Below are 23748 nucleotides of genomic sequence, written 5' to 3' on the forward strand. Positions count from 1 at the left end.
GCTTCCCTCTGCTGGTCTTCCCCTGGATAAGAAGAGGCAGACCAGAACCCCCGCCAGGCCTGTCGCCTGGAGACTGTTAGAGACATCAGAGGTTCTGGCGCTGCTGACAGGACTCCGCTGGACAGAAATGCACTTGCTTTAGTACAGGTCTGGTGACAGCTAGGCCTGTAAATGATGCCTTTGCTTGTGGTGCAGAGAGAGCAGACACAGATCTGGGGGTGCTGGCCCCCAGAGTCAGGAGTAGGGGTCTGCAGGAAGAGCCTGTTGGAAGAACTCGGCGTACCTGTGGAGGTTCAAGGCTGGACTCATCCTCTCTGGGTCTGGCTGCAGAGCCACGCTGGTATCAGGCCAGGCTGTGACCTGTGGGCAGGAGAACCCAGGTTTTAATCCCACCTGCTGCTGGCCCACTGTGTGACCTTGAGCAAGCCCCTTATCCTCTGCAGGCCAACATCCTCACTGTACAATCAGGGAGTACACACTGGCTCTGACTATCTCTGTGAGGAGTAGGGTATAAGAACGCTTGCTGGCTCACAACTCTATCTTCAGCACATGTTTGCACCCAAATAAATGACTGCTGCTATTATCATGATACCAGTAATTATTATTTGGTCCTCATGATTCTTTGAGAAGGGGTGAGATGAGCAACAATTTTCTCATTGACAGGGGCAACATATAGAAACGTTTTGATACACAGAAGTACTCCATATATTTGATAACGATATTTCTTTTTCCTTCCTCCCAGGCACCCTGGTACCTGAGGGCAGCATCAGTCCTTGGACTGGGCTCAGTTTCTGAAGCTGGCCTGGTGGCTCCTCTGTGATAGTGACATCGGCCTCACATCAAAGACAGCCTTTCTTTGTCTGACTCAAGAACAATATATGAGGAACCAAGGCAGCCTTTCCCTTGCTCCCGTCACCTCATGCAGAGTCCCACCTCCGGGCTTTGCTCTTGCCCTTGCCTTCCCCTACAGTGTCCTCCTCGCTTCCCATGGCTTGATCCAGCCCTCAGAACCAACCTCCAAAACCCAGGTGATAGTCCTGGCTCAGCCCCGGACTCTCTGATTGGCTGCTATGGGCGTCAGTTTCCCCATGTGAAATAAAGAGATTGAACTGCATGACCTCCAAGCTCCTTCCAGTCCTGGCGTTGGGAATGGCAGATGCAGTAGTGCACACCATGGAAAGGAAATGACCATGGCTGCTTAGACTAAACTGCTCAATGAAGACCCTGTCATGCTTGGAATCAGGAGAATAGGGACAGATGGCTTCATGGCTTATGTGTATAGTGTATACCCTTTATCCCATAAACTGTAGGCAACCAGAGGACAGGGGTAATGTGTGACTTACTAACCCTCACATCTGTAGAGTGCTCAATGCATAAAACTTGCCCAATAAATAATGATCAAATAAATGCATATATGCTTGAACTGGGCAGTACGATAAGCCTTCTTACTAGAAAACTGAAGTTGAAGTCAAATGCAATCAAATTAACGCTCCTTGACTTTAAGCTCCAAGGAGAGAAGCCCTCCTCTTTCTTTTCCTTCAGGCTCAAACTGCAGCATCAGCCAGAGCCTGGGGCCAGGGGTAGAGAGTAGAACAAGGCTCCATTAACTTATTTGAGCTATCTAGAGAAAAATTTCTTTCTTTTTTTTTTTGAGACAGAGTCTCGCGCTGTCGCCCAGGCTGGAGGGCAGTGGTGCAATCTCAGCTCACTGCAACCTTCACCTCCTGGGTTCAAGCAATTCCTGTGCCTTAGCCTCCCAAGTAGCTGGGATTATAAGCACACACCACCACACCCGGCTAATTTTTATATTTTTAGTAAAGATGTGCTTTTGCCATTTAACCCAAGCTGGTCTTGAACTCCTGACCTCAAGAGATCCGCCCACCTTGGCTTCCCAAAGTGCTGAGATTACAGGTGTAAGCCATCATGCCCAACCAAAAACTTCGAATCTATGGGCATATTCAGGCTTTTAAATAGCTTTTCACCCTTCCCAGTATTCATGCATTGATTTCACAAACACTTCTTTTTGTTTAACTTGGGGATACATGTGACTGTTACATAGGTAAACTTGCATCACAGGAGTTTGTTGTACAGACTATTTCATCACCCAGGTATTAAGCACAGTACCTGATAGTTAACTTTTCTACTTGAGAATATCCATGTAGCTGGAGCTACAAAGAGAGTGTGATGGACAGGCATGGAATTAGAGGCGTCCGAATACTTGGTTTCCGGCTCCAGCTCTGATAGGAACGGTTTGTGTGATCTTGGGCAAATCACTCCTCTTCTCTAGGCTTTAGTGTCCTCATCTGTAAAATGGAGTGTTAGACTTGTTAATATCTAAGGATGTTTCCATTCTTATTATCTGTAATCAACATCTTAACCTGTGAGCTACAGATTCCCAGAGCGGAGGGACTAGAATTTTGTTAAGTGGTCTGGGAAGTAAGTCTATGCATCAAGCATTATCTATAAATAATACACAAAATTACAATTCCTTTTGTGTGTGTGTTGGAGCAAGGAGGCTAATGTGCTTTGCACAAGTGCAAAATCAAGAAGCTCTGGTGTGAATGGCACCGGCTATCATCCTGACTTGCACAGAGCTTACAGTCTAGCAAACATATAACCCAAGCAACTCAAATACAATGAAAGAAACAGATGTGGGTCCTGAAAGTTTAGAGGCAGGAGAGACCAGTAAAAGCAAGAAAGTTCTCTTAGAAGTCATAGACACCACTGAGAAATTGAGAGAATTATTTTTTCCTTTTTTTTTTTTTAAAGATCGGGTTTCACCATGTTGGTCAGGCTGGTCTTGAACTCCCAACCTCAGGTGATCCACCCACCTTGGCCTCCAAAGTGCTTGGATTACAGGCGTGAGCCACCGTGCCCAGCTGAAATTGAGAGAATTATTGGCCTCTCCTCACCCCCACCATACAAAATGCACCAAATTTTACATACAATTTCTGGGTGATCACAGGCCTTCAAGTTCATCTCACAGAACCCATCTCAGTTCTTAATCAAGGTTAAGAACTATTGATTTAGATAGGCCCATAAGCATAAATCAGACAAGTCTGGAGCAAATCCCTAACTTGAATTCTTGAAAAAGGGCACCACACAAGCTTGTAGGAGAGGCTAGAGACACTTTGGGATCGATGGCCCCAGGACCTGAGAGGTCTTGATCAGAGAGAAGGGGGCACAGGGACGCTTGGGTGAAATAAGCCATAAGCCACCGTCTCTGCTTTTTCTGATAGATGAAGCAATTTATTATGCTGTTTCAGAAGACCAAACTCATAAACTTCAAAACATAAACAAGCAAAGTCTCTTAAATCACTGGGCAATTGTTTACAAATTAAATCATCTCTTCGTAACAAATAGAGACCGGGCTGAGCATCCACAACCTCCATGATTAGATGTAGACAGGCAAGGAATCAAGAAGGGCCCCTGTGGGAATGAGACCTCATCTGAGATGGTCCCATTCAGAGGCAAGGCCACTGGCTAGAAAACTCTGCCTCCATTCTCATGAGTGAGTTGCTTGGGGTAGTAGAAACCTGATGGACATATAACAAGATTTAAAAGGTAAAAATATGCTTTTGATCCTGAAGTGGTAATCATTTTAAAGGCTATGGCCAACACCACCAGCATTCAGCAGTCTTGTAGCAAAGGACAAAGGACCCAATAGCAAAGTGTAGTTTGATTGAGTCAATGACACAGACCCCCTGAGTGACTGTGGGCCCGGAATGACTCCTGAGTCAGAGCTTCTCCCACTCTAATATATATCTGAGTCACCCAGCATCCTATTACTATGTGGATTCTGATTCAATAGGACTGGGATGCAGCTGAGATTCTGCATTTCCAACAAGTGCCCATGATGCTGGTTCCCACGCCAAGATAATGGCAGTGACAGCAGAGCACAGCTAAATCCGTGGACTCTGGGGTCAGATGGGCCTGAGTTCAAATCTCGGCTTCCTTATCCCACTGGCTGAATAATCTTAGTTATTTAACCCGTTTGAGATTCAGCTCTTTATCTGTAAAACAGGAATAACAGGCAGGATTATCTGTTTATTCAATAAATATCTATTAACATCTTCTATGTGTCAGGCTTGTGCTAGGCCCTGGGGATACAATGGTGAGAAAAAGCAGACTCGGTTCCTGCTCTCAGGGATCTGACGGTCTTTGAGATGATGGATGTAAAGTATTTAGCACAGTGCCTGGTACCTGGTAAGAGCTCAACAAATGATATCTATTTTTATTAGTATCATCAATTTGAAGCACCTCGGGGAGAGAACTCTTCCGTTAAGTACTGACTTCCTGAAAGGAGCTGTGATTCATTCTGTAATAAAGAGGGCACAGAGATGAAGGGTATAGGGTATATGGTCCCGCCCCTTGAGGAGCTCCGGGTTTCTTGGAGAGATGTGTATTTAGCCCAGGTGTAGCACAGGTTAGATACGGAGTTCGCTCTGTTCACAGGCTTGATCCAGAACCACTAGCCTTTGCGTGCTTCTCAAAACTGGCCCTGCTTCTCTCTTGGTTGCTCTGACCCCAACCTTTGTTTTTTGACTCTGCATTCCATTTTTACCCTTTTCCTACCCTTTGACTTGAAAAATGCTTTAGCCCCTCAGTAATGACTGTAACCCAACTCCTGCTGGCTAGACAACCTGTAGACCTCCCATTAGAAGCTATGTATCACCCACTAGGCCTCCCTACCTTCCTGCCCACCAGGGTCATACAAATGGATCAATCTAGGCACCTGCCATGTCATGGAACTCTGGAAGAAAATCACAAAGACTTGGAATGCTCTGCATTCCATTGGAATTCTCAGTAGGCTGAGTATCAGGAGGCTGGAGATCATGGATGGTGTTGGTAAGGAAATGGTAGTGTGCTTCCAGATGCACTGGGCGTAGACACCTAGGTCTGGGCCTTCCTGTGTCCCATTCCTGGTACAGGCTTCACGACAGTGGGGCTCTAAGTCAAGGCCAGTGAGAAAGTGAGAAGGAGTAGGGAGCAACTTCAAGGAACAGCTAATGGAAGGAGACTCAGAGCCTTAATCTTAAAATCAACTGAAGCAAGCAGACAATTGTTGAAATTGTCACAAGCAGCACTGAGGCCTATGGATGCAGTGAGGAATGGGGCATAGTCCCTGCCCTCATGGAGTTTATCATCAAGCACAGAAAGCCAACAATAGCAGGGCATGACAGCACAGCGTGGTGGGCACCGTCATGGCGGACACACTGGAACCAGTATAGCCCATCAGCAGAGGCTTCCCAGGAAGAGCACTTCAGCTAAGACCTGAAGGAGAAGGGTGAGGCCAAGGACGGTGAAAGGAAGGAGCGTATGAACAGCACACAGAAGGCTGGACCAAGAGGGCTGGTCCATGTGATCACGGAGACAGGTGTGAGACATGGACCTGTTGAGGAGGCCAAGGGCAAGCCGTGGAAGTCTAACCATTCCGAGGAACCTGGACACCTCCCCGAGGGCAATGGGGAGCACCCATTATTAGTCTGCTTTTACAAATGGGAAACTGAGGCACCAAGGAGTGGTTAGGTAACTGGCCAGAGGTCACACAACCAGAAAGCGCTAGGGCCAGGATTCCCTGCCATCTGAGGCCAGAGCCTACACTTTCCAGCACGCTGTTAAGTGCAGACACAGGTACAAATAAAAACAGCCACGGTGCAGGGCTCAGCCAGAGGCCTTACAGGCAAACTCTATTTAAACCCGTTTAACAAGGAGCCTCTTAATGATCTCATTAGCCTGGGCAGGGCTCTTAGGAAACTTGAGGCAAGGCTCTGCTTTAAATGGGGCTTCCTTGAAGTGGCCACCACCTGAAGCAGCCACCTGAGCAGCGGGTAACAACGGGAGCCTGTGAGCCCCGCGCCCACTTGGGCTGCAGCCACGGGGCCTCTAGCACAGCAAGACTTGGCCTTAGTGGGGCCCAGGGCGCCCATCAGGTTGCTATTAGCTCGCTCCCAGCCACCCTCTCTGCAGGCCCATTCAGATGGGCGATCTGGCTGGCAAGGCCACAGTGAGGTCATGCGTCATGATGGCGGTGGTTGGAAGGAGACTGTGGCCTTCCCTAGGCCTCACCCTCTCATGTCTGGACTCCCAGGCTCCCCTTAGCCTGGCTTGGCTCGTGATCAGGGATGCCTCATGGTTCTCCCTGAGCCCAGGCTCTACCTCCACCCTCTCTATCCCCAGTTCCTCTCATTAGTCCTCCTGTTTCTCGACTGACCCCTTTCCCTTCCAGCCACCCAACTCTGACCTTTCATGATCCCCTTAAGGGTGGGTGCCTGATTTTCCACAGGAGCAGCTGTGAGACCCCACCCAAATGTCACCCCCAACCCCAGCACCCTGGATTCCTGCTGCTCTGGTCAGCTCTGGGGACTCTGGACCCCCTCTCCCTTGGTCTGAGGGGGAGTCAACATCCCATCAGGGTCAGGCCACACAGCTCCCAAGCTGCCCCAGGAAATGACTGGGGGTGACTGACCTTCTGAGGAATATGCACCTGGCCAATTGTCCCGCCACAGGGTGCAAAACCCAGACAGGCAGAAGGAACCGATTCACCTTTTCAGAACTGCATGCGGAGGCCCTCCCAGCAGGCTGTGGCTGCCGCCCTGCCTATTAATAGTCAAGCAGCTGTTTGCCTCTCTGAATGAGACTCTTTATTGCAAGCTGCGTTGACAAAACAGATCCTGCTCCTTCCTGCCCAGAATATTTGGGGGTGGAGGGGCCACAGTGAGATGTTCCTTCCTTCCAGGGACATTGAGAAGATCAGCACTGGGACAGACCTTAGCAGAGACCCCCTGAAAATCAGGGCCAACACCAAGCTCATTATTGCCACGTCCTCGGCCCCTCACTCACTCCTCTGCTCACGTTTTCAGTTTCAGCCAGCAGCTCCACTGCTCTCGGTACTTTCACAACATTCTCATCCCTCCCTTGTTCCATGCCAATCTAGAAGCCTCAAAGGCGAGGCCTTGGGCCAGCACAAGGACTCACCCAAGTAATCTCAGCACTTTGGGAGGCCGAGGTGGGTGGATCACTTGAGCCCAGGAATTCGAGACCAGCCTGAGCAACATGACAAGACCCCATCTCTACAAAAATACAAAAGTTAGCTGGGTGTGGAGAGCGTGCCTGTAGTTCCAGCTACTTGGGAGCCTGAGGTAGGAGAATCACCTGAGCCTGGGAGTTCTAGGCTGCAGCAAGCTATGATCATGCCATTGCACTCCTGCCTGGGTGACACAGCAAGATCCTGTCTCAAAAAAAAAAAAAAAAAGTTAAGGCCTCTTCTGACATCTGGCCTCACCTCCCATGCCCCGCCCCCTCAATCAGCTAAGTATGTGACTTGACATGCTCTCCCTTACCTCCTGGCCTTTGCACATGCCATTTTCTCTGCCTGATGTTTCCTTTCCCCAGATCTTCATGTGGTTGATGGTCCCTTAAGTCTTGGCTTGGAAGAGACCACACTAGAAAGACTTGTCTCCCAAAACCCACCTCGGTGTGCCTCCATGCTCTTCTGAACTTACCTCCTTACCTGAAGTTCTTTCTGGGTGGGTAGAGATGAGGCCTTTTTCTTCTCTTACTTGCCTCTACCAGCTGCCAGGACACTGACACTGAGCTGAATCAAATAAAGATACGTGAATGCTCCCCTCTCCTTCCCCAAGCCCCCATGCTCTGACCAGTCAGCAAGTCCTATTCATTCAACCTGGTAAAGAATGAGAGATCTGGAAACAGGCTGCCTAGGTTTGAATCATGGCTCTGCCACTTATCAGTTGAGGGATACTTGGGCAAATCATTAACGTTGCAGAGCCTGTTTCCTTACCTGTAAAACGGAGCCAGTCATAGTTCCTGCTTCCTAAGGTTACTATAAGAAGTCAAGGAATGGCCAGCACAGAGCCACATGCCTGTAATCCCAGCACTTTGGGGGGCCGAGGAGGGTGGATCACTTGACATCAGGAATTCGAGACCAGCCTGGCTGACATGGCAAAACCCCATCTTTACTAAAAATCAAAAAATTGGCTGGGTGTGGTGGCATGCTCCTGTAATCCCAGCTACTCAGGAGGCTGAAGCAGGAGAAAGGCTTGAACCTAGGCGGCGGAGGTTGTGATGAGCCACTGTACTCCAGCCTGGGCAACAGAGCAAAACTCCATCTCAGGAAAAAAAAAATAAAAAAAAGTCAAGGGACAATGTTTATTAAAGGCCTAGCCCAGCATCTGACACAATCAGTAAATATTAGCTGCATAAATAATTTTACTCGATGTTTCCATCTGACCACAGAAACTTCCCCTATCCATGCCTCCTCCACCCCCATATAACCGTCATCCACAGTGGGAAGTGTCCCACAGCACATGCTTTCAGAAGTGCCTCTGTCGTCAACACTCCTGCCATTGAATGAGTGAGGCATGTAGGGCCAGAGGAACAGAGGACAGAGCCATGTGCCTACATATTAGGCCTGATGGCTTGGCCACATTGCTGCATCTTGGCCTAAGGAGCTAAGCTTGTGGCTGCCTGTGGGTCCAACAGCCTGCAGTGTCGGGTCTCCCAGTAAAGGACCAGGTACCAAGGGGTCACTGTCTTCATATTAGAGCAGGCTGGCACAAGTTTTGGTTCCCATGGATCCTCAGGATAGCCTAAGGCACACGTAGGCCAGGAGTTAATGGAGTTTTGTTCCTTCCCTGCTTGATGGGTACCTGGAGATGAGGGCTGTGTAAAGGAAGAAGATGTGCATTTAAGCCTTGGTGCTGACGCTTTCTGCCTACTGGAGGTTGGCTGGCTGCTTCTGCTCCGCTGGGCTCCAGAGCCTTCTTAAATTGTCTTCAAAGAGGGAACACTAATCCCTGACTGCTGCAGGACTTTTGAGTCCCCAAAACACATCCATTTTCTTGATCTCACTTTATCCCTTAACTGCCCTCCCTGTGAGCAGACTAAGTCTCTCCCCAACTTGGCCAATTATAAATGTGAGGGTCAGAAAACACAATGCGCCTTGCCTAAGGCCACAGAGTAATGATGTGGCCATCCTGAGGCTAGAGCCCAGGTATCTTGGCTCCCTGTCCAGTGCTCTTACCGCTCTACCTGGCTGCTGTCCAAGGCGTGTAGTGGAATGTTCACTGTGGTATGAGGGAACCAGGCACCACTTTTTTTTTTAAATTCAGTATTATTGAGCACCTACTGTTAGCCGTAGTATTAGGGATAAAATTATAGGCCTTTGGGGTGTATATGTGTGTGTGTGCGTGTGTGTGTGTTTTAATGGCTTTATTAAGATATAGATTATATACAAAAACTGCACATATTTAACACATACAGGACCCAGGACTTTTAAGCAAACAGTTCTAGGCCCATAAACATATGAAAAGATGTTCAACTTCACTGGAATTCAGAGAGATGCAAATTGAGACCATTTAGAGATGCTTTTACACCCACTGGATTGACAAGAAATTAAGGACCCTGACAATACCAAGTGTTGGCAAGGATGTGGATCAACTAGATGCTTATACACTGCTAGGAGGAATGTCTATGGGAATAAGTGACTTGGAAAATCATCCAGTGTGATCTTGTAACGCTGAACGATCACTTTCCCTGCAGCCTCACAGTTCCACTCCTAGGCAACATATACTCCCAGGAACATACACACCCATGCTTACCATTGTGACCACACAGTTGTTAGAATCTTGAAATACTTCCATGCCAGTTGGTAAATAGCTACTACTCCAAGTCTCCCCCACCCTTTTACCATGTGACCCCCTGTGATCCAACTGCCCCCAGTCTTTCCCTTAGGTACCCACCCAAACTCCCTACGATCCAGCAACTAAAAGGTTAACACCGCATCGACTACTCCCAGGACCACATTCCAGCTCCACAGCATCCGTTCTGATTGCTCAGTGCCCTCACCTCTCCGGTTGTTTATTGTTATTGTGTCCACCTTAGAGAAACCCTTCCTCACATGCACCAAGAGGAATGCACAAGGTTATTCATAGAATCAATGTTCTTAATAGAAACAACAATAACCACAACAACCACAATAACCAAACAAACATAAATAACCTCAGGTCCACAGAAGGGAGATGCCCATCTAAGCTGCTTCCTTCTGTCAGCTTAGAGAAGCTCCTGAAGGTTCAGGGCAGACAGAAGAGATGGGCTCGTTTCCTTCCTTCCTTCCTTCCTTCCTTCCTTCCTTCCTTCCTTCCTTCCTTCCTTCCTTCCTTCCTTTCTTCTTTCTTTCCCTCCCTCCCTCCCTCCCACCCTCCCTCTTTGCCTTCCTTCCTTCCTTTTTTTTTTTGACAGAATCTCACTCTGTTACCCAGGCTGGAGTGCGATGGCAGGGTCTCAGCTCACTGCAACCTCTGCCTCCCAGGTTCAAGCAATTCTCCTGTCTCAGCCTCCCAAGTAGCTGGGACTACAGGTGCTGCCACCACACCTAACTAATTTTTGTATTTTTAGTAGGGACAGTGTTTCACTATGTTGACCAGGGTGATCTTGAACTCCTGACATCGTGATCCAAGATGGGATCATTTTCTAGTAGGATCCAGGCCCAGGCAGATGGTCATGCTCACTCTGTGCCTTAGGTTTTGTCTTATTTACCATCCAAGGTAGCAGTTAGCATTCTTCATCCCATTTTACAAGTAAGGAAAATGAAACATAGAGAAGTAATGTAACTTGGCCAACGTCATATATTGTAGAGCTAGGGTTTGAGCTCATGTCTGTGTGATTTCAAAGCCCAAACTCTTCTTCACCACAATGGGCACATTACCATATCTTGGCTTGTGGGACTTTTTTCCACTTGGGATCCCCTGCAACTAGCACAAAGCCTGACACACAGGAAGATGCTCAGTGAACAGACTGTGATACAGCAAAGCAGTCAATCCATCTGTTGTGACTGACTTCAGCCTCTGCACTAGGCCTCACTTCCTACTTATCTCCCTGATTCCTGAATTCCAGACCAGAAGAGCATTTTGCCCTGAGATCCCTTGTTTCCTGACTTCCTGATTTTGAACCTGGACTTGTAAGGTACATCTCTGAGACCACTTCAAATATTTAAACACAAATACTGCAACTCTAGTCATTCCTTCCTTCCTTTTATGAGTCCTTAAATTTTTTTTTTTTTTTTTTTTTTTTTGAGATGGAGTCTTGCTCTGTCCCCTATGCTGGAGTGCAGTGGCATGATCTTGGCTCATTGCAATCTCTGCCTCCTGAGTTAAAGCGATTCTCCTGCCTCAGCCTCCTGACTAACTGGGATTACAGGCATATGCCACTATGCCCGGCTAATTTTTTTTTTGTATTTTTAGTAGAGCTGGGTTTTCGACATGTTGCCCAGGCTGGTCTCAAACTCCTTAGCTCAGGCAATCCACCTGCCTGGGCTCCCAAAGTGCTAGGATTACAGGCATGAGCCACCACACCTGAACTTATTCTTTAAATATTGATTGCACACCCATGTGTACAAGGCACCGAGCTGAGCTTGAGAGAAACAGCAGTAGCCAGACACAGTCCCTGCTTTCTAGATCTCTCAGCCTGCCCTGGGCGCCCCCAACCCTGAAACACATTCCTCAGAGCAGCCGGGTGCTGACATGAAGCCCACACGCCTGGCTCGGTGGCCCTTCAACTCAGCAAAACAGCAAATCCAGGAGGCTGGCACTGTAGCGCCTGGGTGTTTTGTCCCCACATGCCTCCTGTCTGACCTTCTGCCTGAGGAAAGAGTTTGTTTTTGCTCCTGGAAGAGAGGTATAGCTGTGGGAAATTCAATGTGCTTATTTGTTTGGCTTCCCTAATTTAATCTCCTTAACGAATAAAAATAAAGATAGCATATTTGCCCAAATAGCAACAGGCCCCACCTGAGATGTTATTACGCTTTCCAGAATTAGTTGCACCATTACTGCTAGTGGCCAATGTGCCCAGGGCAACGGAGGGTTAGAAGCCCGAGCTCCCACTCCAGCTCTGCCAATGACGGTTTGATGTCAGAAAAGTCCTTTCACCTCTTCAAGTCTTGCTTCCCTCCTTTATAACATGAAATGCTTGATGCTTATAAAGTCAGAACTTTCACTATCACATTTTTTGTTCATAATATGCTGTGAAGAAGGCATTTTGATCCTATTTCATTGGAGGAGAAATTAAAGCAGAAGAGACAGAAGAGTCCAAGTGACCCAACCCATAAGAGGCAGAGATAGGAGCCGAATCCAGGCTCCTAACTCTTGTGTGGGGTCCTTTTGTCCTCACCAGGGTTTCTAATAGTTGAGTAATGTACAGATGCCTCCAAAACCATTCTCACTGGCCCTAAGAACATGGCCAGAAATCTTAGGAGTCTGAAGATAAAGAAATTTAATCTACAGCAAAATCTTGGTTTATTCAGATGGCTGTGAAGTCATTGATGATCCCAGCGTCAATGTGATCACAAATACAAGCATCAATACAGCACTGAAATCACATGTCCATACAATGTTATAAGGCAGATGCTCAAATGATCCACAAATACAACTTTTTTCTGAGACCGAGTTTTACTCTTGTTGCCCAGGCTGGAGTGCAGTGATGCGATCTCTGCTCACTGCAACCTCTGCCTCCCGGGTTGGAGCAATTTTCCTGCCTCAGCCTCCCAAGTAGCTGGGATTACAGGCGCCCACCACTACACCTGGCTAATTTTGTATCACCACACTGGGCTAATTTTGTATTTTTAGTAGAGGCAGGTTTCACCACGTTAGTCAGGCTGGTCTTGACTTCCTGACCTCAACCTCAGGTGATCCACCACCTTGGCCTCCCAAAGTGCTGGGATTACATGTGTGAGGCACCCTGCCTGGCCTAAAAAAATTTTTTTTTTTTTTTAGAGATGCAGTCTCACTCTGTCGCCCAGGCTGGAGTGCAGTGTCGTGATCTCAGCTCACTGCAACCTCTACCTCCCAAGTTCAAGCAATTCTCCCGTGTCAGCCTCCTGAATAGCTGGGATTACAGGTGCATGCCGCCATGCCCAACTAATTTTTTGTATTTTAGTAGAGACGGGGTTTCACCGTGTTACCCAGGCTGGTCTCGAACTCCCGAGCTCAAGCAATTCGTCCACCACAGGCTCCCAAAGTGCTAGGATTACAGGCGTGAGCCACTGTGCCCGGCTAAAGTGTTTAATTATTTTAGATTATCATTGAAATGAAAATTAAAAATTAAACTCTTGAAGAACTTGTTGGAACCGTCCCCTTTCCCATTCTGAGATTCTATCACGCTGCCTCCACATTGCCTGAAAACCCCTCCCGGTTCTAACATTCTTTGAGTTTCCCTGGTAACCATCTGCTGGTGGAAATGACAATTAAGCTGTTCAGCTGCCTGGTTCACTTAGTTCCCCCATTGTGGCTCTGTGCCAGGGTCAAGAAGGCCTGAATTTACCCACCTGCAGCAACATACCGAAGGAGAGGGATCCTCCCAGGGACGGATGGGTCTCAAAACACAGAGTAGAAAACGCCTGCACCTGGATAGACGTTGTTCATCCTTCCTCCACCTCGTCCACTAATCCATCTGTTCTGCATTCACTCTTGTCTGTTATGTTCCAGGCCCTAAATCTGTGGGAGAGAAGATGGGGTGAAAAAATAAGCAAGGTTTACCTTGGTGTATATAATGTACTACTATCAATATTGCGTGTGTGTGTGTGTGTGTGTGTATGTGTGTGTGTGTGTGTGTGTATATACAGTCATATCTAAGCTCTGGTAATATTGCTTCCTCCTGGGAAGATAACTGAGAAGCTGGGGAACAGAGGATGGGAAGCCTTTTCTCTGTACCCTTTGCATACCTTTACATGTTTGTATCATGAGTATGCCTCGTCTACTCCAAAAATAGGCTTCAATTTTGAACTACATTCTTCACTGGCATCCAGTGCTCTGGCCATGTGAGCAGGCTGACCCTTCAGAAGTGGTGATGGTAGGGTGACTCGAGGTCAGTAAGTGGAAGGAAGAAGGAGGCATCGTCCAGCCCTATTGGCCATGGGCTCTGTGGCCTTGTCCAAGAGGCTGCTGGTCCCACAGGCCTCTGCCCACCTACCCCCAAACCTGTTCCTGTGTATTCTGTGCCCAGGATGAACTGCTCAGTGGTGATGGAGTACCCCTACCCCCCTGCCATGGCCTCAAGAGACCTGCTTGTGTGGGCTGATATGTGGTCACATGTGAGTGAAAGTGATCAGGTACGTGTGTCCTTTTCTTTCTCCAGACAAATATTTTCCTTGGAGGCCGCAGATGTCCTCCCAAACCTGCTGCCAGGGTGACTGGGCAGCTTTGAGTGGCTGTGGTATATGGAGGCCATGGGATACATTCCCTGTCATCTTCTGGTTTTCTTGAGACATCACAAATGCCACTTCCATAAGTTCCTGCCTCCAGAGTCACCAACCATGGCCCCAGGAACAGCTCAGAACCCAGGGCCATGGGTGGGAGGGAGAGGAGGGGGACTGGTGTCTCGTGTCTCGCATGCCTCAGCTCCTCCAGAGACCCAGCTCCACTTGCAGATGCAAAGTTAGATTTGGAGATATTGCTTTGAGCCCTTGGGGCCAGGCAAGATTAGGACAACCACACTGGGTAGCTCTCAGGGAGCAGTGTCTTCTGAGGCTTTTCTCAGTGAATCCCCCCTCTCCCTGGGGGATTTCAAGATGCCCCACTGTGCATTGGCCTGCTCCCTCTAGCTTCATAGCATCCTCAAGAGCTCAAGACAGTTCTCATGCTTATTTTACAAGTAAAGAAGCTGAAACCCAGAAGTAAAATGTGTTTTTACCCCAAGTTCACCAGCCTGTAAATCAACCAGCCTGAATTTCAACCCTAGTGGGCCCTGCTCTAAAGCCCATGCTCCTAACATTCCACCTGAGATCAAAGCCTCCTGAGGAGGGTGCCAGGCCAAGAAATGGCCTCAGCTTGCTGTGGCCTGCAGAACCCCAAACCGTAGAGGAAGACATTGACGCAGTTCATTATATTCAAGCCTAAAGCCTTTGTGCTTCGCAAGGCTGCATAAATAAAGTGAAAACAATCCACACACTGGCAAAAGATAGTCACAGCAGACCACAGGATTAGAGCTCCTGCAAATCAATAAGAAAGACACAAACAGCACCATGGAAACATGGACAGAGGGTAAAGAGGCAATCCACAGAAGAGGAAAAAAATCCAAACCACCAGCACAATTATGAAAACGGTTTAACTCCACTGATCAGAGAAAGAGAACTTAAAAACAAGAATGAGAGACATTTGGCCCTCATCAGAGTGACAAACATTCCAAAGTCTGACTATTGCCAGCTTGAGTCTGTATGTGGAGCCACAGAAACTCACCCTTTCAGATATAGCCAGGCAATGACAGGGAGCCCCAAGATGCTCACGCACCCGGCCATATACAAGACACACACGCGGATGGTCATGGCAGTGCGGTTTTTATTGTGGAAAACTGGACATCACCCAACTGCCCACCAACAGGAGAATAGATTGATAAACTGTAGTACATGCTTACAATGAAATTGATTGAACAGTGGATATATGTATACTGGTGCTCTGCACATCAAATGTGGATAAATTTCAAACACAATGTTGAATGAAAACAAGCAAGTTGCAGAAGGCTATGCACAATATTATGTCATTTACAAAAAGTTTAAAGCTACAAAGCAACACTTTCCATGTTTTATGAATGAATACATGTATAGCATATATACATAAACATGTCTAAAAACAACTCATGCCAACTTCAGGGAATGAGCTGGTGACTATCTCTGGGCAAAGGGAAGGAAAATGAACTGAGATGCTCTTATTTATTTGAAATGTCTTATTTCACAATCTAGGCCAGCTGCTGTGGCTCACACCTTTTATCCCAGCACTTTAGGAGGCCAAGGCAGAAGGAGGATTATTGAAAGCCAGGAGATCGAGACTGGCCTGGACAACAAAGCAAGAGACTGTTTCTACAAAAAGTTCCTAAAAATTAGCTGGGCATGGTAGTGTGTGCCTGTAGTCCCAGTTAATCTGGAGGAAGATAGCAGAACAAAACACTTGTCTCTAAAAAAAAAAAAAAAAAAAAAAATTAAAAGAAATCTAGGCCGAGCATGGTGGTTCTATGCCTGTAATCCCAGCACTTTGGGAAGCTGAGGCGTTTGGATCACCTGAGGTCAGAAGTTCGAGACTGCCTGGCTAACATGGTGAAACCCCATCTCTACTAAAAATACAAAATTAGCCAGACATGGTGATGCATACCTGTAATCCCAGCACCTTGGGAGGCTGAGGCAGGAGAATCGCTTGAACCTGGGAGGCAGAGGTTGCAGTGAACCAAGATCATGCCATTGCACTCCAGCCTGAGCAACAGAGTGAGACTCTGTCTCAAAAAAAAAAAAAAAAAAAAGAGAAATCTAGATCATGAGAACATGGAACTGTATGTGTATGTCCCTGCATTTTTCACATGCCAAATATCTTAAATTTTAAAAATCAGGGAGCTGGACAGTTCCTCTAAGGTCAATTGGCTTCCAGGTCACTGAGCACTGTTTGAGAGTTTCATCTGGAATTAACTTCCTATTCATTGGCCCAAATTCTCTTCTTTAAGAATCCCATGTGAAAATCCAATGGCTGGTGTCATACATGTGAACTAGCTCCTGCCTGCAGCAGGCTGACTGGAGGCTGGCAACTGTGAGAGAAGGCCACGTCTCCCAGCCACCCTCTCCATTGGCATCTCCCTCCACCCTCTCCCACCACCATCCCTTGCCACCCCTCTGGCCTTCTCAGCAAATGGTAGCTCACACAGCCCATTTTCTTCTGTAGAAAGTCCTTGACAAGCCCAGAGAAAAGAAGGCTCAAAGAAACCCTACCACTTTTGTCAGTGGAGTTGTGTTTGCTAACCATGGACTAGGCTCAACAAGGGACACTCGGAAAAACTGAGCTGGGAGTCAGGACAACTGCTGGGTGACTTTGAGTAAGTGACACAACCTCTCTGAGTCTCCACAGGTACATTGAGGGAGGTGTGTGGTTTGAAACCTCAAAGCCTCAGAATCCACTAGAGATATTTTAAAAGCCCAGATGCGGGGGTCCCAAAACAGAAGTTGCTTGAGGTGAGGCCTTAGAATTGTATTTCCATTGACTAGGAGGGTGATTCCAATGCACAGCTAAGCCTGGGAATCATTAGATAGTCGTGGCAGGTTGGAGATTCAGGTATGTGAGCAAACTCTGTCCATATCGCCTATTTTCTCTCCCCACCCCCAGTGCCTTCCTGCATCCTTGTTAATCATCACCCTGAATAGTTTATGCCAAGCAGGGTGCTGGGTGAGAATGAGGGAGCAGATGAGCTTCCAGAATGAGGCCCCTTTCAGCCTCCCACTCCTTAGTAACCACAGGGAAGCTGAGAAAGAAGGCGGGAGGGGGAGTCAGCAGTCGTACCCTCCACAGGTGGAGGAGGGTCTGGGAGGGCAGGGGCACATGGCCCATCTGCTGAATTTCTGACCCTCTGTCCAAGGCTCAGCCTCCCAGCCCTGGGCCAGCTCCTTCTCCCTGTCTCCACCCCTACCAAAGGCAGGAGTCTGCAAATCACAGCATTCTAGAGCATCAAAAGCAGACAAATGTTTTCCAGATTGCAGCCATTCACTGCTGTCTTACCACCTGTATATTATTTAATTGGTACTTTCTTTTACATTGACTCACTGTTTTTTACTTGAATGCCTACTTTAGCCCCATTCTAAGCAATAATATCTGCGAAATAACAGGTTTGATGTGCTAGTTATTTTTTGTCTAATACACATTAAAATAAATACATAATGATTTCCATTTTAAAATGTCCATCTTTTTATCTCTTGAAGTCACTCTGCATCACCACGCTTTGAGAAACACTGAGCTCGTCCAACCCTGCCGTTGCACAGAGATGCAAACCGAGGTCCACGGAGGGGTGGAGCTCGCCAAAGGTCCTGCCACTGGGGTGGAACCTGATATCCACAGATGTCCATGCTGGGCAGGCCCCAGGCGCCCTGGTGACCTTGACCTTTTGAGGGACCTTTCTTTGGTTGTGCACTGCCCCCTCCTGGCTGGTTCTTCTGCAACACATGACCTCCCGGAGGAAGCAGCCAGGCAGGGCGCCTTGCTGCAGAACACAGATGACTGACTGCCCAGGGTTAGAAGGCTGGACAGTCAAGGAAGTCACCATTGCAGAGGCAGCCTTTGCACTTGGCTTTGAAAGATGAATAGGAAACAGTCAAACTTTGAAGAGCAAAAGGCAGCTCTGTCCAAATGGCATGAAGGGAGTGAGATGTTCTGAGGACAGACAGTACTCAAGATTTAGTGGCTGGTTTGGATGATAGGAGACACACCAGGGAAAAGACTGGGATGGGCTTTGAATGCCTATGAAGAAGCTGTGACTTGAGTCTGTGGTCATTGGTTAAGCTGGGGGAGATGTAATGAGCAGGGAAGTGATGTGATCCCAAGCACAGTGTAGAGAGTGGACAGGAGAGGAGAGAGAGCCAAGGCAGGGGCAGTCGGAGGGAAGAGGATGGGGCAATGGCCCGGGAAAGGTGGACAAGAACCTCCCCCTGCCTCTAGCCTGCTGGGGTCCTTGTTGAGTCACTTCCTGTCACTGGGCCTGTTTCCTTACCAGCAAGAGGAGAGAGCTGGGCTAGATGCTCTCCAAGGACCCTTCTAGCTCTGAGAAATAAAACCACAAAAATAAGAAATTATGCTGATGAGGCTATGAATTGCTACAACCCTTCTGGCAGTTAATTGGGCTTTAGCTATTAAAATAAAACACATGCATCCCCTCTGGTCTGCTTTCAATTACATCATACAGAATTAAAGCTCCAGTCTGCAAGGGTCTATTTACGAGGATGTTTAGAGCAACACTACTGTTTTAGCCAAAACACTTGTGGTGAATAACCTACATTATATCATCTCCCATCTCTGTCTGTTGATGGCCCTAACAGGTCACTGGTTATGAGGCCCCTGGCAGCTGGAGCCTGTCTTGAGCCTCAGTTTCCTCATCTATAACCATTTGACATGTTTCGTAGGATGTTGTGAGGTTTCGATTGGTTATTGTTGGAGCCTGGAAGTACAGCTCCAGCTCAATGCACACACTCTACAAATGATAGCCATTACTATTACTCAAAAGGGTGTGGCAGATCCCAGTGGCTGGAGAAACAGCTCTACCTTATTATTAGGTGAAAAAAGAGCTGCAGAGTTGAGTGTTTCATATATTCCCTTTTGTAAGAAAAGAAGCAAACAAGTCAGGTGAGGTGGCTCACACTTGTAATCCCGGCACTTTGGGAGGCTGAGGCAGGTGGATCACTTGAGGCCAGGAGTTCAAGACCAGCCTGGCCAACATGGTGAAACACTGTCTCTACTAAAAATACAAAAATTAGCTGGGCTTGGTGGCGGATGCCTGTAATCCCAGCTACTCAGGAGGCTGAGGCAGGAGAATCGCTTGAACCCGGTTGCAGTGAGTCAAGATCATGCCACTGCACTCCAGCCTGGGTGACCGAGTGAGACTCCATCTCAAAAATAATACTAATAATAAAAATAAAAAAGAAAGAAAAGCAAAGAGAAATGAAAAAGGAAAAGGAGAAGGGGGACTAAACTATATGAAGGGTGTCTGTGTTTGTCTGGGCAGAGAAATGATGTGAAGGGATCGAATACCAGACTCCTGTCTGATTGGGAAAGAAGAGGCTGGAGTGTGGAGAAGTGGGCTGGGAATGGCTAAAAGGGAGGGAAAAATGATTGACTTTGTCTTAATATATCTCTGAATTGTTTAACTTGTTACTTTAGTAACAACTTGTAAACCTTTAAAAGCTCCTATGAGATTCAAGAAAAAAGAAAGAAACAAATTGTCATCTCATGAAAGGGAAAGAAGCCTTGGGAAATCTACTAGCCAAAATGACTTGGGCCAGGGAAAACCTGTTACAACGGATGAAGAGAGCTAGGGGGAAGGGCACCCTTCCCAGATGTGCCCGTCTCTTGAGAGTTCCACTGCTGGAAGGACCTATGTTCAACAGCTTCATTTAACAGAAGGTAATGCTGAGGACCAGAGAGGGCAAGAGACTGGTCCAAGGTCACACAGCTGAGCCAGGTGAAAAGGGCCAGATTCCTGACAGTAACAGAGGAGAGAGACCCAGTAGCCTTTCCCCTGTATCACTGCTACCTCCCACCTCTGTGCCAGACCATTCCTGCTGGGAGAGACAAGTAGAGTGCCCCACCTGCTGAGCTTCCTTCTCTTGTTCATTCTTTCTTCACTCATTTCCTGAGTGACCTCACCGTGCCCTGCATGGGAACCCAAGGTGACTAAAGCACGCTGCTTGTCCAAGAGGCACTCACAGTTCAGTGGTCTGGGGGCATCTGGCTTCTACCACTAACAAAGATATTTTCTCTTACTGGTAGAGAAATACTCTGAGGCTATTTTTTTTTTTTTTTAATGCACTGTTTTGTTTGCTGCTGTCTTAATTGTTGCCATGTTATATTTTATCAGTTTAATGTTCTCATTTTGTGCTTGGGCCCTGAGGCAATTCGGTGAAGGGTATGATTTGGAAAATGAGGGAAATAAAGAAATTGTCCACAGAAGAGGCAGCCTCCCAGGAGCCAAGGACAAAGCACGAGTACTGACAATGAATTTTATTGGGAGCAAAACAAAAACAAACAACCTGTTGCCAGACAGAAGGTATTAGACCATGCTGGCGTGGCGTTGTTTTCGTTCTTTAATTTAATTCCAGTTCTGCATTTCTTCCAGGGTCAGCCAAGGATGCACAATCCAGTTCCTTCCCCCCTGCCTTCCAGAAGCCTTCCTCATTCCTGCCTCCAGGCCTAGACTCTGTGAGCACCTTGCCTGCCGTGCCCTCCCTTCTTCTTCAGCAGAGGTCTGTAACCATTCATGCACTTGCCAATACTTATTAAATGCTTGCGGTGTGCAGGCACCGTGCAGAATGCTGGAAATAATGCAACCAACAAGGCAAAGATAAGGCTGCTTCCAGGGAGTTTACATACTACTAAGGCACGCATTCTCAGGTGGGGCCTCGATCCCCTCAAGGAAATGAAAACTGGTTCCTGGAGGTGTTGGTGGAAAAAAGTCTTAGATCTTATCATGGTTTGTATGCACATCATGTATAGTCATCATCCATCCAGCCACCCAAGCAGAAACCTGGGCGTCAGCACCAGTTCCAGCTGCCAGCCCTCTCTGATCTCAGGGCTCCCAACCTCATAAGGCCTGGCCCGTGAAGGTTTCCACTCTCTCCCTGAAAACTTACCCCGTCTGCCTTGCTTCCCTCACTACCCAGCCTAGATCTCAGGACCCAGAAATTCAGCATCTCTTTGCCAGCACTTGAGACCCCTGTGCCTTTTTTTCCCTACCCATCTGGCCAAGCCCTAGGCCTAGATAAATCCCACTGTGTACACACCTCCAGACTGCAGCTGGGTAGGTGAGCCTGATGGAGGAATGGACTCGGCAGGACAGGACAAGACACACATACACTAAGGACCACCAACATCAACCGGGGAGCCAAGACTATCAGGCAAGCGGGGATTTTGTGGGCAAGTTGCTTCTCAACTCTCTGAATGATCATTCTCCTTCTTTCAAAACTCCTCACCACCTCTTCCTCATTCTCAGCAGAAGACCTAGCCTCCCACTTTGCAGAAAAAAATAGAAGCTCAAAATGAAATCTCCCTTAACATCCCACTACAAACCTACATCTACATCTGCACCCATCCTCTCTTTGTTCCTGCTTTTGGGTTCTAGAGAACTCATCCCTCCTCCTCCCCAAGACCAACCCCCAACCCACATGCCTGATCCCAGCCCCTCGCACATGCTTGAGGGAACATTACTCGCTGATTAGCTCTATTTCTTACACTCTTGATTAATCTCTCTCTCCTGGATCTGCCATTCACTTTTAAACAAATCTCAGGTCTCTGTACCTTAAAACACACCTCCCCTAACATACATACTGGCCCTATCACTTATCTTTCTCATCCTTTTTACACAAAAAATTCGGGGAAGACCCACTGCCTCCCTCATCCCTCCTGCACTCATCAGATCACTCCCATCTGACCCCTACATCACACCAACTAAATAGACCTCCCTAAGGCCCCAACAATCTCCACACCTGTCAATAAAGCAAAGCCCAGGGCTGTACCCTCCTCCTGTCTGACCTCTCAGAGCATCCCCCCATCGAGTCTTCTCAGCTTCCTAAAGCGTTTCCCTTGGCCTCCTTCCATAAGCCCACTCTCCTGGGCTTTCTCCAACCTGTCCAGCCACTCCTGTTCAGTCTTTGCAGGCAGATCCTTTTGCACACAGCCCTAATCTGTAAGTGTACCTCAAAACTTCATCCTGGGCCGTCTCTCTTCTCTGTCCACATTCTCCTCCCTGAGCAAGCTTCTCATCCACAGCCACAATTATCATTTCTCTCTATCAACAACTTCTCATCTTCATCTCCAGCCCAGACCTCCACGCTGCATCCAAACCCAGGTTTCCAAGAACCTTCTCATCATCTGCACGTGGTGACTGTAAGGCACTTCAAGCTCAAGATGTCTAATGTAGAACATATACTTTCACTTCTCCATCCACATCCTCCTCTCCTCACTCAAACCACCCCACTGTCTTAGTCCTCTTCCAGTTTTTTCTGTCTCAGTGAAAGATACTGCCTACTTGTTTGCACAGAAACCTCAAGGTCCATTCTGACACTGCCTCTTCCTTCCCCTCCCATTCCAACACACCTCTGTGACAACTTTAGCTCCTGATTAACTCTGGGAACCTTCCACTGCCCTCCAACTCCACTGCCACCAGCACCACACCCTCCCCTAACACTGTCTTCTCCCTGGATGCCTGCCTGCACTCCTAACCCTGACTTGTTTTCCCACAGCTACTCATACCAGACACACTCCACCGTCCACTGGGCAGGCACACAGGTCACAGTAAAATTCAGATTTCATCCTGTATCTCTTGGGCTTACACCATCAGTGGCTTCCAACGGCTCTTAGGATAGAGAAAAAAACCCTTGATGTGGCCAGTCCTTCACATGGAGTCTGCCCTCTGCTCACCTTCTACACTCCCCAGTCCCCCTGCTCTCCCTCTGGGCTCTGCTACAAAGGCCTTTCCTTGTCTCTTCTCTCAGCTCTACCTTCTGCTTCAGGCCCTTTGCACAGGTTCTTCCGTCTGCTCAGGTTTCTTCTCCCCGGCCCTCCTGTACACATAGTTCTGGTTTTCTCATAACCATCAATTTCTCAGGGAATCCTTCCCTAACTCCCAAGAAAAAAATAGATTCCTCCTTCCTGTTAAATGCTTTCACAATAATAGCACACACACACACGCACACAGAGTGCTATTGTTCAGAGCTCTTCTAAGCATTTCTGCTGAGAATTCATTTACTCCTTATGACAACACAATGAGATAGAAATTATAATTATCTCCATCATACAGATAAAGAAACTGAGTCACAGAGAAGTTACGTAACTTGTCCAAGATCACCTAGTTTGTGAGGCAAAGCCAGAATTTGAACCCAGGCAGTGGGACTCCAGTGCAGCTTTTAAACATTATATTATTCCATAAGAAAACACTATTATTTTCCTTCCTTCACTTACTTGCTGTTCGGAACACTGTATTGAACACTGTATTGAACTTCTCCATTTGACTGCAAGCTCTACAGGAGTAGAGATTGTTCCATCCCCAATAGTAGGTGCTCAATAAATATTTGCTCAAGAAAATAGAAAATGTGAATGTGTATAGGCAGATAACATTTTCCATCCAAGTTCAGGACAAAGATAAGCACATACCTGGACCTTCCAGGGTTAGGGACTCCTGCTCCAGAAAGAAACAGACTGCCATCAGATTCTCAATGGGTCCATG

General features: G+C 47.5%; 1 long non-coding RNA gene across 3 annotated transcripts; it reads right to left on the reverse strand.

Moving 5' to 3' along the window:
• Positions 1-201: 201 nt before the first annotated feature.
• LOC105716192 (uncharacterized) lies at positions 202-22468 on the reverse strand. 3 transcript variants are annotated; one of them, XR_001107234.3, is made up of 5 exons: positions 22220-22468; positions 13354-13502; positions 7506-7597; positions 2125-2303; positions 202-360 (listed from the first exon to the last, which is right to left on the reverse strand). It is a non-coding gene; the product is annotated as an uncharacterized LOC105716192 (long non-coding RNA). The 3 variants fall into 3 exon arrangements; XR_001107222.3 differs by having other exon boundaries at positions 13340-13502; XR_010338750.1 differs by having other exon boundaries at positions 13340-13508.
• Positions 22469-23748: the final 1280 nt, after the last annotated feature.

The sequence above is a fragment of the Aotus nancymaae genome, unplaced genomic scaffold, assembly GCF_030222135.1.
Source record: "Aotus nancymaae isolate 86718 unplaced genomic scaffold, 86718_ANA_hifiasm-v0.15.2.pri h1tg000064l_1, whole genome shotgun sequence".
Lineage (NCBI taxonomy): Eukaryota > Metazoa > Chordata > Mammalia > Primates > Aotidae > Aotus > Aotus nancymaae.